Raw genomic sequence first — 14862 nt, forward strand, 5'->3', positions numbered from 1 at the left:
CTGGGAAATTGGTGTTGTCCTCCATAATAGGGAAAGTGGGTAAGAAGGGTTTAGGGGGAAAGATTAAGCTCAACTTTGAAGATGTTGAGTTTAAAATGTCTACTAGATATATAGTTTGAGATATCTAAAAGGCAACTGAAGATGCACCAATGCAAAATTGATTGATTTAAGAATCATCAACATAGAGAAAGTAGTCAAATCCCTGGAAGATGATGAGATCACCAAGTGAAGTACTATAGAGGGAGAAGAAAAGAGGGCCTAGGACAAAATTTTGTGAAACACCTTTGATTAGAGATTGTGATCTAGATAGGATCCATCAAAGGATACTAAGAAGGAGCAGGTAGGTAGGTGGAAGGAGAACTAGGAGAGAGCAATATTCTAAAAACCTAGAGAGCATCAAGAAGAGAATGATCAGTAGGTTCAAAGGCTACAGAGAGGTCAAAGAGAATGAGGATTGAGAAAAAGACATTGGATTTAGTGACTAAAAGATCATTGGTAACTTGGGGACAACAGTTTTGATAGAACAGTGAGGTCAGAAACTGGATTGCAAAGATTTATGAAGAGAATAAGGGGAGAGAAAATGGAAGAATCTATATTGTAGATGACCTTTTTAAGGAAATTAGCTACAAATGGCAGAAGAGATAAAGGATAAGAATTATCAGGGACAGAAGGAACAAGTGAAAGATTTTTGAGAATTGAAGAGACATGGACATGTTAGCAGGCAGTAGTGAATGAACCAGTAGAAAGAGTTTGAATAGAAATGAAAGAGTAGGGATGATCGGGGACAATCTGTTGGAGGAGACAGGATAAAATAGGATTATTTGAGTAGGTGTAGGGATTATCCTTGGTAAAGAGTAAGATCACCCATATCATGTGAGAGAAGTGAAGGAAGAGATAGTACCAGAAGACAAATGAGTGATATGAATTGAAGAAGAGGGATTTCATGGTGAATGGCTTCAATTTTTTCTGAAAAATATGAGGCAAGTTTCTCAGCTGAGAGGTTGGGGAGTAGAGAAGTCCCAAGAAGTTTGAGGAGGGATGAAAAGTTTTAGAAGAGCCACTGGGGAGAGTGGAGTAGTGAGTTGATAAAGGAGGTATAAAAGGATTACCTAGCAGCAGTGAGAGCCTGGTCATGGTTGTGTAACATAAATTTATAATAGACCTAATAAAAATGATTTCTTGGTTTTTTTTCCCATCTTCATTCAGCAGTATGTGTGTAGGAGCAAATATGATGGGTTGACAAAAGTGATCTAAGGCTGCGACTTGGCAGGGTGTAATTAGCGAAATGATAATTATATATTCATTTTTTGTGATTTACTTTAAAATGTTCAAGCTCTGGCCTTTGCTTTTGAGTTAATAATTTATAAGTTCTTTGAGCGACTGTTTGGATTTTACTTGCTTTATGATGACACAGATAGATACTCAATAATTAATGTTTGATTTATTTAATATTTGGGACCTTAGAAATTATTACAACTGCTTTATTTTAATTTATTGTTTAAAATAACATTTTATTTTTTCAAATTACATAGATAATTTTAAACAGTCATTTAAAAGATATATGTGTGTATATTTAAAAAGGGGCAAAATAAATATTAAAAGATAATTTTTGGTTGCTAGTATTATTGAATGGAAAATTACAAAGAATGGGGCAGATAAAGCAATATTGTTGATAGATAGGATGTGAGAATATTGAATGAGAGACAATAAAAGAATTACTACTTTAAACAATTAAAGAAGAATTATTTTAAAGAGAATAAAATACTTACCAGAAACATGATAGATGATGTAGTGAACAAGAAAGAAAATGAAAAGTGACTGTCCTTTTTGATTTTTAAAAATTTAATTTAATTTTGTAACTAAGATTTCATTTTTAAAATTATATATTATTAGTTTTTCAACTCATCCATATGCATATGCAAGTTTTTAAGTTATATAATTTCCTTCCACCCTTCCTTCTCAGCCCCCTCCCCTCCCCTCAGCAATGACAGCTCTGGTCAATATTGTACATACACATTTGTGTTTAACATTTTACAAATTAGTCATTTTCTATATGAGGAATTTGGGTTAAGGGAAGAGAAAGAAAAACATAAGAGAAAACATATGAGACAGGAAAGAAAAACTTGGGGACAGCAGTTTTGGTAGAACAGAGAAAATTTTAAAAAGTGAATGTAGTGTTCATTTAGACACTACAGACTTTTTTGTTGTTTTATTTTTTTCTTCCTCTGGATGTGGATACATTGCCCATAGCAGGTCTCCTAGGGTTGTCCAAGCTCTCTGAACTGCTGAGAGAAGCTGCATCCATCAAGGCTGATCAACTCATGATGTTGTTGCTAATGAGTAGAATGTGCTCGTGGTTCTACTTCCTCTGCTTAGATCCTGTAATTCATTCCATGCTTCTCTAGAATCTGACCATTTATGTGTGGTTTCTTATAGAAAAATAGTACTCCATGATATTCATTTAAGCATAACTTGTTCAGTCATTCCCCAATTAATGGGCATTCCTTCAATTTCCAATTCTTTGCCACTACACGAAGAGCTGCTATGAATATTTTAAAAGATGTGTAACTTTTCCCATTTTATATGATTTCTTTTCAATATAGGCCTAGTGTTGATATTGTTAAGTCAAAGGGCATGAACAGTTTTATTGCTCTTTGAACATAGTTCCATATTGCTCTCCAGAATGGTTGGATCAGTTCACAGCTCTGACAATGCATTCATGTTCCAATTCTCCCACAACCTTGTCAACAGTCATCTTAGCCACTCTGTAAGGTGTGAGGTAGAATCTCATATTTGTTTTAATTTGCATTTCTCTAATTAGTAATGACTTGGAACATTTTTTCTTATGATTATATGTAGCTTTAATTTCTTTGTTTGAAAACTTTTCATTTCCTTTAATCATTTATCAATTGAGGAATGACTTGCAATTCTCTGTATAATTTATAAATGAGACCTTTATCAGAATCCTTAGCTGTGAAAATTGTTTCTCAGCTATTTTCCTCCTAATTTTGGCAGCATTGGTTTTATTAGTACAAAACTTTTTTGATTTAATATAGTTAAAATCATCATCTATTTTGCAATTTATAATATATTCTTGCTCGGTCATAAATTTCTCCCCCTTTCTATAGATCTGACAGAGTCTTTCTTGGTTTATTAAATGCTCTATGATATTGCACTTTATGTCTAAATTCTGTACTCATTTTGACTTTATTTGGTATAGGATGTGAGATGTGGGTCTATGTCTAGTGTTTGCCATACTATTTTACAGTTTTCCCAACAATTTTTGTCAAGTAGTGAGTTCTTATCCCAGAAACTAATGTCTTTGAGTTTGTCAAATAGTAGATGACTGTAGTCATTTACTACTGTTTGTTTTGAACCTTTCCTAATCCACTGATCAGTTGCTCTGTTTTTTAACCAGTACCAGGCCATTTTGATGACTGCTACTTTATAGTATAGTTTTAGACCTGGGAGAGCTAGGCCACCTTCCTTTATATTTTTTCCTCAGTTTTCTTTATATTCTTGATCTTTTGTTGCTCCGGATTAATTTTGTTACTTTTTTCTTTTGGTTCGGTAAAATGGTTATATGGTAGTTTGATTGGTATGGCACCAAAATAGTAATTTAATTTGGATGGAATTGTCATTTTTATTATTTTAGTTTGACCTAACCATGGGCAATTGACATTTTTTCAATTATTTAGATCTGACTTTATTTGTGTGCAGAGTGCTTTGTAATTGTGTTCATACAGTTTCTGGGTTTATTTTAGGAGGTAGATTCCCATATATTTAATATTGTCTGTAGTTACTCTAAATGGAATTTCTCTATCTCTTTCTCTTGGACTTTGTTGTTCATATGTAGAAATGCTGATGATTTATGTGGGTTTATTTTATGTCCTGCTACTTTACTGAATTTAATTGTTTCAAATGTTTTTTCAGATGATTTCCTCTGGTTCTCTAAGTATGCCATCATATCATCTGCAAAGAGTGAAAGCTTTGCTTCCTCATTGTCAATTCTGATTCTTTAATTTCTTTTTCTTCTCTTATTGCTAAAGTTAACATTTCTAATACTATATTGAATAGTAATGGGCATCCTTATTTCACCCCTGATTTTACTGGAAACACTCCTAGTTTATCCTCATTATATATATTTTTATCATTTTAGATATATACTGCTTATTATTTTAAGGAAGACTTCATTTTTATGGGATGAATTTCATGAAAATTTATCATTTTGTGCTATTTTAATTTGACTTTTTCATTTCTCTTTGTTGGGTGGAGCAGGTTCATCACTGCCTAGTTCTTTTATTGTTACTTTTATTTAAGGACTTTAACTCTACAGGATGGAAGCAATGAATTGTGGTTATATGCTTTATTGAATGGTCTGAAATCATTATGGGTAGAAATATTAATATAGTGAAGAGAAGGTTCATTATATATAGAATGTGTATTGAACCTTTTCCATCCTGACTTGCAGTTGATCACATAGCTCTTGGCCTTGCACAGTTCACTAATTCCAAAATCTAGATTTAACTTCCTCTCTTTAAGAAAAAATGAACTTTTTACAGACAGTTTATTCTGGTATACTAAGGCTTTCGATTTTTGTTGTTACTTTTTAAATGACAGTGAGAGAGTTCTGCATTTTTCTACCACTACATCCTTTTCTACTCTTCCTGTGAGTGATCTTACCAGAAACAAATAATGCTTCTTATAAGTGTCTGGTTCAATGTGTCTAAGACTATTAGTGAGCCACAAGGGAAGTTTAAAGTACTGCTATTGCAATGTGAGCTAGAGAAATTCCTCAAAACATAGGATGTTATATATATCCTCTTGCTTTTTTATGCCTTATTGTCTTTTTTTCTACCTTTCCTTTTTTTTCTTCCCCTTCTTACCTTTACTTCATCAATTCAACTTTTTTCTCTATCTCTTCTATCTTCCTTCTTGTCCTTTCAGTAAAGATTTTTTTCTTCTAATCTAGGAGTGTTCAGTAAATATGAAGTTTTGTTCTTCTGATCTTAAAGTTATTGTTACACAGACTTTATGAGAAAAATCTTCACAACAATCAGAACAATCAGAATCCTTCATTCTCATAAAAGACCATGACATCAGGGAGGTGGTACCATGACAAGCACTTGAACTGGATTTGAGTGAGGGGTAGCTGAGCTAAGTTGCAAGCCTCCCTTTCTCCTTCAGAACCATCTGGGTTTAATGACCAGAAATGAATCAGGGGGATTAGAGATGACCTTGGATTCGAAGCAATCAGGTTTAAGTCATTTGCCCAAGGTCACACAACTAATAAGTGGCAAGTGTGTGAGGTTGTATTCAAGCTCCCATTCTCCTGACTCTAAAACCAGTGCTCTATCTATTGAGTCACCTAACTGCCCTTATCAAAGATATCCTTTATAGAAAGTATGAAAGGAGGCTACTTATTGGAGATATCTTTGCAGTGACACATTTGTTATTATTTTTATTATTATTATTTGTTTTAATATTTGCAAAGTGCTTTTAAAGAATTATACTATTTAAGCCTCATGACAAATCTATGTGTACAAATAAGGAGAGCACTACAAATATCTTAATTCAGTTTTCAGCTGAGAAAATTGCAGTTAAATTATTTGCCTATGGTTATATAACCAATAAGTATTAGATTTAAATCTACATCTTTCTGCTTCAAAGTTCTGCATACTATGCTACATCCTTGTGCCCATGATTTTTCAACAATCTTTTTTTTTATTTTAACTTAAACACACACAAAAATGACATTTTCATACACAGAAGAAAAAAAAGAGAGATCTCTGAAATCATAAGTCTCCACTTAATATAATTTGCTTCAAGAAGTATATAATAAATTCTATATATTACTTTCAAAACTGTTGATGCTTATCTATTCTTCATTCTGAACTGAATTCTGATCTTTTTTTGGTGCATTTAAAAATATACAGTGGCCCTCCTTTTCTGTTGCAAAGCCTCCTGAATCTGCTTCCCTGAATTTAAAAGCCCAAAGAAGGAAAAACAAATCCATATAACAAATTAGCAACATCAGGTTTGTGACTTTGTTCAAAAAATTTTTTTTTGCACTTTTTGTCCTTCATCTCTTTGTCAGGAATTGGTAACATGCTTCATGATAGATCTTTTGGGGATATAGTTGGTCATTAATCAGGGTTCATAAGTCTTTCAATCTCATTGTCTTTGTATACTCATTTGCCTCTGCTTCAGTTCATTCTACTCAGTATTCTCTGAAATAGTCTCTTTCATCATTTCTTATGGCACAGTAATATTCTTCTATTTTTCAGCTATTTCACAGTTGTGTAAAGGATAATCTAAAGGAGAGAAAGAAGAAAATTAATTATTTATATGACATCTATTATTTGGGAGACCCTGTGCTAAATACTTATACAAATATCTCATTTAATATTCACAACTTTGCTATTATTATTGTTTCCTTTTTTTTTTTTATACAATTGAGGAAACAGGCAAATAGACATTGAGTGACTTGCCCAAGGTTACACAACTATTAAGTGTCTGAGACCAGATTTCAATCGAGGTCTTTCTAACTTTAGGTTCAGCACTCAATTGTAAAACCTAGCTACCTAAGACATCTTTTTAGATTATAGCTCCTTCTTTTGAGCCTTAATTCCTTTTCAGAAACTATTTTGCTTATAGCTTCCCCTCCCCATTATAATTATCTTTCTTACCACTAACTTTACCATTCCCATTTGTTTCCCTGTCATTTAATATATTTCTATATCAAAGTATATAAGTGCATATATATGTTTTTGACCCCCCTTTGTCAAATAAATATGGTTCATTTCTCCTACCTCTTCACCCATATGTGTATAATCTTTTTCTCATGGACCCCAACTAGGAGAAATAGCAAGTTCTACCTCCCTTTTCCTTCACTAGTGTATTCCTTTTACTCTCCTGTGCTTTTTCCTTATTTTGCTCCCTCAATACTTTTATAGCATTTGTATGCTGAAGTGATACTTATTTCCTCTTTCCCTATTAGTACTACATCTTCTTAAATCTTCCAGTTACTCATATAAATTTGCCTTTTATACTTTCTCCTGACTCATGTTAATGTTTCAAAAGTTCTGATCTTTGCATCAGAAATAAATGGAAGCCATCAATGGTCCATTTCCCCTCCCTGTAAGATTGCACTTACCTTCTCAAGACAAGTAATTTTTGGTTATAAGCCTATCTCTTTTTCCTTTTGGAATATTGTATTTGAGGATCTCCTCTCATATACTTTGTCATTCACTATCAGATCTTATATGAGCCTGACTATATTTAGTTGGTACTGCTTCTTTTGGATGCCTGTAGCATTTTTTAATTTGATGTAGTAGTGCTGGATTTTGGCTTATGAAATACAATGATATTTTCCTTTGGGGGTTCCCTTTAGGAGGTGATTGCTATATTCTTTCAATCTTTATTTTTGCCCTCTGTTACATTGATAGAGCTAGGGAGTTTTCATTCATGATTTCTTCAAAGATTGTCTCAAGTTATTGTTTTTAATTATGTTATCAGGAAGTCTAAAGATTATTAAATCATGTTTCATAAGACATCTTCTACTTAGTTGTTTTTGATATTTTACATTTTCATCTGTTTTTATAGTTTGTTGATTTTGCTCCAGTGTTTCTTACTATGTCATAGAGTCATTGATTTCTATTTGTCCTATTCTGGGTTTCAGGGAGTTCATTTTTTTGGGGGGGTAGTTTCTAAAGCTATTTATTTTTCTTCATTTTCTTTCACATAGAACTTCTGTCTCTTTTTTTATCTCTCACTTTATTTTTACAGATAGTCATGTAGTATTTTTTGTGAATAAAGCTATTTTTTCTCTTGAAACTCTGCTTATTGACAACTTAATGTGACTTAATAAAATATAGATTCTATGATTAGAGCACTTTGGTTTTTGAGTCAGATTAATTAATTTTATTTGTAAAAAATAAGCTTGATTGAGACCATTTATTTTTATGTCATAGTCAATTTTAAGTATAGTTTCCTTTCTTCCACCTCGAAATTGAATCATTTTTCATCACAAAAATTTATGCAAAAATTTTTGATCACTCATTCTGAAAACCTATACTAATTTTGGTTGCAATAGTCCTTTTCCTCCATAGTGGTGTTATGATTATATATGTGTGTTTGTGTGTGTGTGTGTGTGTGTGTGTGTGTGTGTGTGTGTGCATTTTCTTGTTTTTGATCTTATTAGATTTTATGTCCAGTAGTATGATTGCTTTGTCACAGAGTATGAATAAGTTATAGATTAGTCTTGTTTTGGAAAAATTACAAATATCTAGTCAGAGAGTTTGAACCACTCACTGCTGCATTAGCTGGGTATTTAAATATTTTACTTCCTCCAGTATTGAATGACCCCATCTTTTTTTAGGTTTTTTTGCAAGGCAATGGGTTGAAGTGGCTTGCCGAAGGCCACACAGCTAGGTAATTATTAAGTGTCTGAGGTCAGATTTGAACTCAGGTACTCCTGACTCCAGGGCCGGTGCTCTATCCACTGCGCCACCTAGCCACCCCTGAATGACCCCATTTTAAAAATCGTGTGAAGTGAAAATGTAAAACTCCCTCTCCTCATTTCCCAGGAGTCTACCCATGTACCTTCACTTCCTTTCTCAATTCCTACCCTTTCACCTAGATTTTTCAGCTTCCTTCTACATAGTTTCCCTACTTTCGATTGTAAACTTCTTGAGGACTTTTTTAAAAATTTGAATTCCTCAAATTTGAATTAGTACAGTGCCAGGCCTATAATAGTTGTTTAATAATGTTCATTGATGGACTGATAGAACTCAGAAAACAAGGATGCAGGTCGTAGAATACTGCCCAAGACTTATGATACTCAGTATGCTATCTCCCAAAAGTACCAAAAATATCTCTTAACACATGAAAAGTTCAGTTATATTTCCTGTTTCTTATAGTATGAGCAGTAATAAAGATACTATAAAGTAATCATAACTCATTTACAGATAATTACAAACCCATCTTGTTGCTTTTACAAATGAAGTAAATGAAGCAGTACTGATTTCAGCAAATTAGCACAATAGAATCCCTAAAGAAGTGAAGCACAGAATATGTTTCTAATGAAAATATTTTAAATAGTTTGAGATTATTACTTTATTGTATTAGGGTTGATAGGTGATGTGGTGGATAGAGCGCTGGACTTGGAGTCAGAAAGACTCAACTTCCTGAGTTCAAATCAGGCCTAAAAACTTACTGGGCAAGTTATTTAACTCTGTTTGACTTAGTATCCTCATCTGTAAATTGAGCCAGAGAAGGAAATGGTACTTTTTTGCTAAGAAAACTCCAAATAGGTCACAAAGAGCAAGATTTGACTGAAAACAACTGAGCAATAATCAGACAACAACTTTATTGCTTTATTTCAACATAAAGGAAAAACTAGGTATTTGTTTACAGTGATTCATAACCATGCCTTTTAAGATAAATATAATATGATTGCATCTCAGAAAAAAATTCTCTTCAATAATCAGTGAATCTGTGAAACTTCATTAATGATAAAGTTCTTCATTAATGATAAAGTTACTACTAGTTTCACTGCTACTGTTCCCCCCTGCTTTATCTTTTGAGAAAGATTATTGGTAGTTGCATAAAGTAGGACTGTCTAAAGCCATAATTTTCTAAATGGAAGACCCTTGTCCTAGAGTTAAGTTTGGGAAGGAAATAAGGAAAAGTCAGAGGAAACAACAATGCAAGCATTAAAAGTCAACATTATTATATCACTTGGAAATACACATACAAACAAACTACCAGGAAGTGAAAGACTGGCTATTAGTTTAAAAAATCATTGTTACTCTTGTAATTTATTTCTTGAACAAAACCAAAATTTAAATTAGAAGTTCTGTTTTCAAGTTTTTGCAATCTGACTCCTTACTTTATCACTCAATGGAAGAAAAAAAGGAAGAAAGGAAGGAAGGATTTATAAGTCCCAGGCACTGAAATTTTGCAAATATTTCTTGATTTTTCACAAAAGCCCTGAGAGGTAGGTGCTATTATGATTTCCATTTTACAGTTGAGGAAAACAGGCAAATAGAGGTTAAGTGATTTGCCCAGGGTCATACAGCTAGATCAGGATTAGATTTGAATTCAGGTCTTTTTGACTCTAGGCCTAGATCTTTTTTTTTTTAGGTTTTTGCAAGGCAAATGGGGTTAAGTGGCTTGCCCAAGGCCACACAGCTAAGTAATTATTAAGTGTCTGAGGCCGGATTTGAACTCAGGTACTCCTGACTCCAAGGCCGGTGCTTTATCTACTATGCCACCTAGCTGCTCCCAGGCCTAGATCTTTATTGCACTACCAGTTGCCTCTTCAATAGTAATACTATATAATATTTAGTGAGTGTATAATACTGTATGAATATAGAAGAAAGGAAAGATCATTTTTTCCCTTAATTCATATAGGAAACCTCATGAATATTGCTGAACTATATAATATATTGTTAAGAGGAATTATATCATATTAAAAGGGGGAGGAGTGATATATAAGAAGAATAAATTTATCGCACAGCATTAATGTGAGAAAAAGGTATGGAAATAATAAGCATGGCAATGGTTTGGAAGCAAAACAAGAGCAGTGGGTAAAAATTTAGGTATCGGGATCATATCTCCCTCATAAATTATTTTGGTAGAAGAATTTACTTCTCAATTATTGAGATCAGATTTATGATATATGCACTGATTGCTTTGTGAACTTTCTTCCTTTTGGACCTATTAGGTTTGATATGTCTCAAGGACATCTGGTTCAAAATGTCCAATAGGCATTTGATGACATAGAACTAAAGATCAGGGGAGTAACTGAGACAATATATACATACATAAGTATATATATATATATATATATATATATATATATATATATATATATATATATATACATATATATATATTCCATATATATAGTTCTGTATGTTACCTGCAAGAAGATAGTAATTAAGATTGGAGCTGATGAGGTCATCAAGTAAGAGACTACGGGGTGAGAAAAAGAAAAGTATCCAGGATATAGCCTTGAGCAACATCTCATTGTAGATGATGAATCCACAAAGGTAATAAGACAGGCAGGAGAAGAACCAGGAGACAGCAGTGTCATGAAAGCTCAGAGTGTAGGAAGTTTGTAGAAGGAGAGCTTGTATGTGATACAGCAAATAGCTTGAAAAGATTAAGGACTGAGGCAGGGGAGAATGTCATATTTTTCAGTTAATATATTCTTATTAACTTTTGTGAGAGAAGTTTCATTTGAGTAATAAAGTCAGAAACCCAAATGCAACAATGACACTCTGAAGTGGCTAGTAATTTCACTTTGTATATGAAATTCTTGAATCAGGGATTTTAAATGATATTCTCTAAACCCCTACTCTATTTCTTTGTATTATTCCTTTAAGAAAATCTACTTATCTCTCCTTTCTATTCCAGTTAGTTAGACATATTTTCCCCTTTCCTTTCCTTCTTTCTTCAGTTATTTGTAAAGCCTCATCAGATAGGCATTTTGCTTTCTTGCTCTTATTTTTCTTTGGGATGTTTTTTGTTGTTGCCTCTGTCCAGTTGGACGATATAGCAAACTTCTGTCCATAATTTTTCATGCACTCTATCTACCTGATCTGATCTCTTAAAACTTTTCATCACTTCTACTTCATATTCAGAAGGGATATTATTTAGATCAAACCTATGTAGTCTGATGAGTTTTCCTACTTTTTTCAGTTTGTATAAATTTTGTATTAAGCTGCTCCTGATCTGAACCACAGTTAACACTGGCTCCTGTTTTAACTGGCTCTATAGAACTTTTCCACTTTTGGTTACAGAGTATATAATTTAACTTATTCCAATGTTGAATATCTAGTGATGTCCATTAGTAGAGTCACCTTTTAGGTCTTAGCATTTTTGACCAGTGAGTTTTCTTAAGAAAACTCAACTAGTCTCTGCCCTGCTTTATTTTGTACTCCAAGGCCAAATTTGTTTGTTATTTCAATTATCTTTTGATTTTCTCTTATAGTATTCCAAACTCTTATAATGAATGTGAAATTTTGGGCTTTCTTTTTTCAAGATATTGTAGATCTTCATAGGATTGAACAACTTTTGCCTTTTTGTATTATTGTATTATTATATATTTGTATTTGTATTTGTACTATGAGGTTGAACAGTTTGCCTTGGATGCTAACAGATATCATTCTGTCATTTTGGGGATTATACTCCTAATTACTTTTCTTACCCTTTTAAGTGCTGTGAGCCAGACACTATATGTTAAACCCTGAAACTCCAATTCACAAAATTATAAAAATGAATCATATGACTCATGAATTTACAACTGAAAGAAATCTCAGAATCTATATAGCTTGACCCTTCCTTTTAAATTATGAGCCCAAGAACTTCATACAAGGAACTTTAAAGACTCACATAGAGCACTGGCCCTGGAGTCAGGAATGCCTGAGTTCAAATCTGGCCTCAGACACTTAATAATTACCTAGCTGTTTGTCCTTGGGCAAGCCACTTAATCCCATTGCCTTGCAAGTAAAAATCCCTTAAAAAAAAAGACTCACATGAATCAGATTTAGTAATAGAGGCCTGACTTCTAAAAGTCATGTTCTTCTTGTCTGGTTGACTTTAAGGCCGTAACAACAGAATAAAATTCCAGGCAAGTATTAAAGAAAGTTAAGGTAAAGCTTATGGTTTTGTTCTACTCAAATATAATAGGGCTCTCTCCTACAAAGGTATTCAATGTTTACTATGGCTTTCAAGTCTTAGATATTGTTTTATTTTCTCCTCAGAAACTGAATAAAATGCAAAGGATTTCCATCACTAATTGACAAATATGGGAAATATAAACTACTCACATTGTCCATTACATTGCAAATTTTTTTTCTTCCTTGGGATTAAATACTCTATATGTTACTGATAAATAAATATTTAAATTTTACCTTAGACTTGAGTTGTCAGAACAACTCACAGCAATTACAATGAAGAGTTGAAAAGGTCCAGAACTCCTGGCCAAACATGATACACCATGTCCTTTACCTATAGGATGACCTTGCTGGTAGTCTCCTTCTCTTCTGAAAAGTCTGTTATTTAGGAAATCTTTTCCCTTTATGTGGCTAGGACTTCATTCAGGAACTCTCAAATTAATTATTCAAGTAAAGAAGTAACTCCTAAGGCTAGAAATATCCATTTCTCAGGATCACCAGTCATTGAACTGTACTCAGAAAAGGAAACAGAAAAAATAAGGCAGCTAGAACCGAAAGTCTCTTAAAATTATATTTTCATACCTTTCTCTTAAAGACTACAGATTCTATTCCCTCTCCCTTCCTTAGTCATCAGTCATCTTCAAGGCAACCACAGTCATTAGAGATCAGTCAGAGTTTCCTTCTGTTGTAACAGCAAGGTGCTATTAATGCAAGAAGCCTCCAATTAATTCAGTGGGGATTCTATAGGGATGTCCCTTTCCACAAATTCTTATAGCCTAATCAAGCTGATTAGAGGACTCCTCAGTATGAACATGATTTCTCCCTATCATGCTGTTACATATAAATGAGAGAATTAAAATCTCAAGAGGTTAAATTATTTGCCCAAGGACACTTGGATAGGAAGTATCAGAGATAGGATCCATACCCTAATTCTTTCATTTAAAATCCAGTATGCTTTGTTCATTATCATAGATGGATATAATGAGATGCCAAAAAAAGAATGGCACAGGCAATAAGGGGTACCATGGGAATAGGAATAGCAATGTTATCTGGAAATTGAAGTAGTAAGATTTAAATAGGCAGAGAGGGAGAAAAAGAAAATCCTTTCTCTCTCCTGCCCTTACCAACAATTTTTAGAGGCATGAGATTTGAAGATAGAGAAACTGGGTTCAAATCTTGACTGTGACATTACCTGAGTGCCCTTAGCCAAGTCACTTAATCTGTATAAATGTTAGTCAATTCTCTAAAATGAAGAATTTGAACTAGATGACTTTTGAAGTCTCTTCCAGTTCTAAATTTATCCAGCCCCTAGTACAATGCTTGTATATTGTATGTTAAATAATTGTTTGATAAAAGTATATTAAATGCCAGTCTATTATTATCTCATAATAGTTTCCCAAATGGATCCTTTGTACTTTACGTTTCTCAAGAATTTGGGGAAATCCTGTGTTATTCTTCTGACTATGATGGTTGTTTATCTATCTGGTCTTCCTTACATTAGATTCAAACTCCTTTAAAACTGAACCATTTTCATATATATCATATCTATTTTAGCTCAGTATCCCTGATATAACAAGTACTAAATAAATGATATTTCAATTGAATTTTTTTGGAGGAACAGCCAAAACAAAAGCAAAAAAGGGAGGAATGACTAATATTGGTTGAAAGGACAGTGAGGAGCCCAGCTTGTAGGGTAACTATTTTAGATGTATATTATATTGAATCATTTATTGTTATGAATTCCAGGAGACAACTTGCTAGATAATTATGGAATTTCGATTGTGTAAACATCTTCAATTTGGGGCAGCTGGGTGGTGCAGTGGATAGAGCACCAGTCCTGGAGCCAGCAGGATCTGTGTTCAAATCCAGCTTCAGACACTTAATAATTACCTGCTGTGTATCCTTGGGCAAGTCACTTAACCCTAATGCCTTACAAAAACAAAAGATTTCCAGTTTGTTTTTAAACCTTAATATATTATTGTCAGCTATAAATTGATGTAAGAAAAATTGGTAAACACAATTACACCAATAGCATAGTAGCCAGTTGAAAATACAATCAATATTCTAGTCTTCTCCCAAGAGCTGCCTGGATATTGAATATAGGTTTTATAATTACAAGTGATGGTACAGATAATCTAGCCCAAATCCAACATTTTAAGGACGAGGAAATGACCCA

At 33.3% G+C, this 14862-nt stretch overlaps 1 protein-coding gene across 1 annotated transcript in view; it reads left to right on the top strand.

Moving 5' to 3' along the window:
* ITPR2 (inositol 1,4,5-trisphosphate receptor type 2) overlaps window positions 1–14862 on the top strand; it is a 482746-nt gene that overhangs the window by 324962 nt on the left and 142922 nt on the right. The window lies entirely within an intron of this gene.

Source organism: Macrotis lagotis, chromosome 7, assembly GCF_037893015.1.
Source record: "Macrotis lagotis isolate mMagLag1 chromosome 7, bilby.v1.9.chrom.fasta, whole genome shotgun sequence".
Lineage (NCBI taxonomy): Eukaryota > Metazoa > Chordata > Mammalia > Peramelemorphia > Peramelidae > Macrotis > Macrotis lagotis.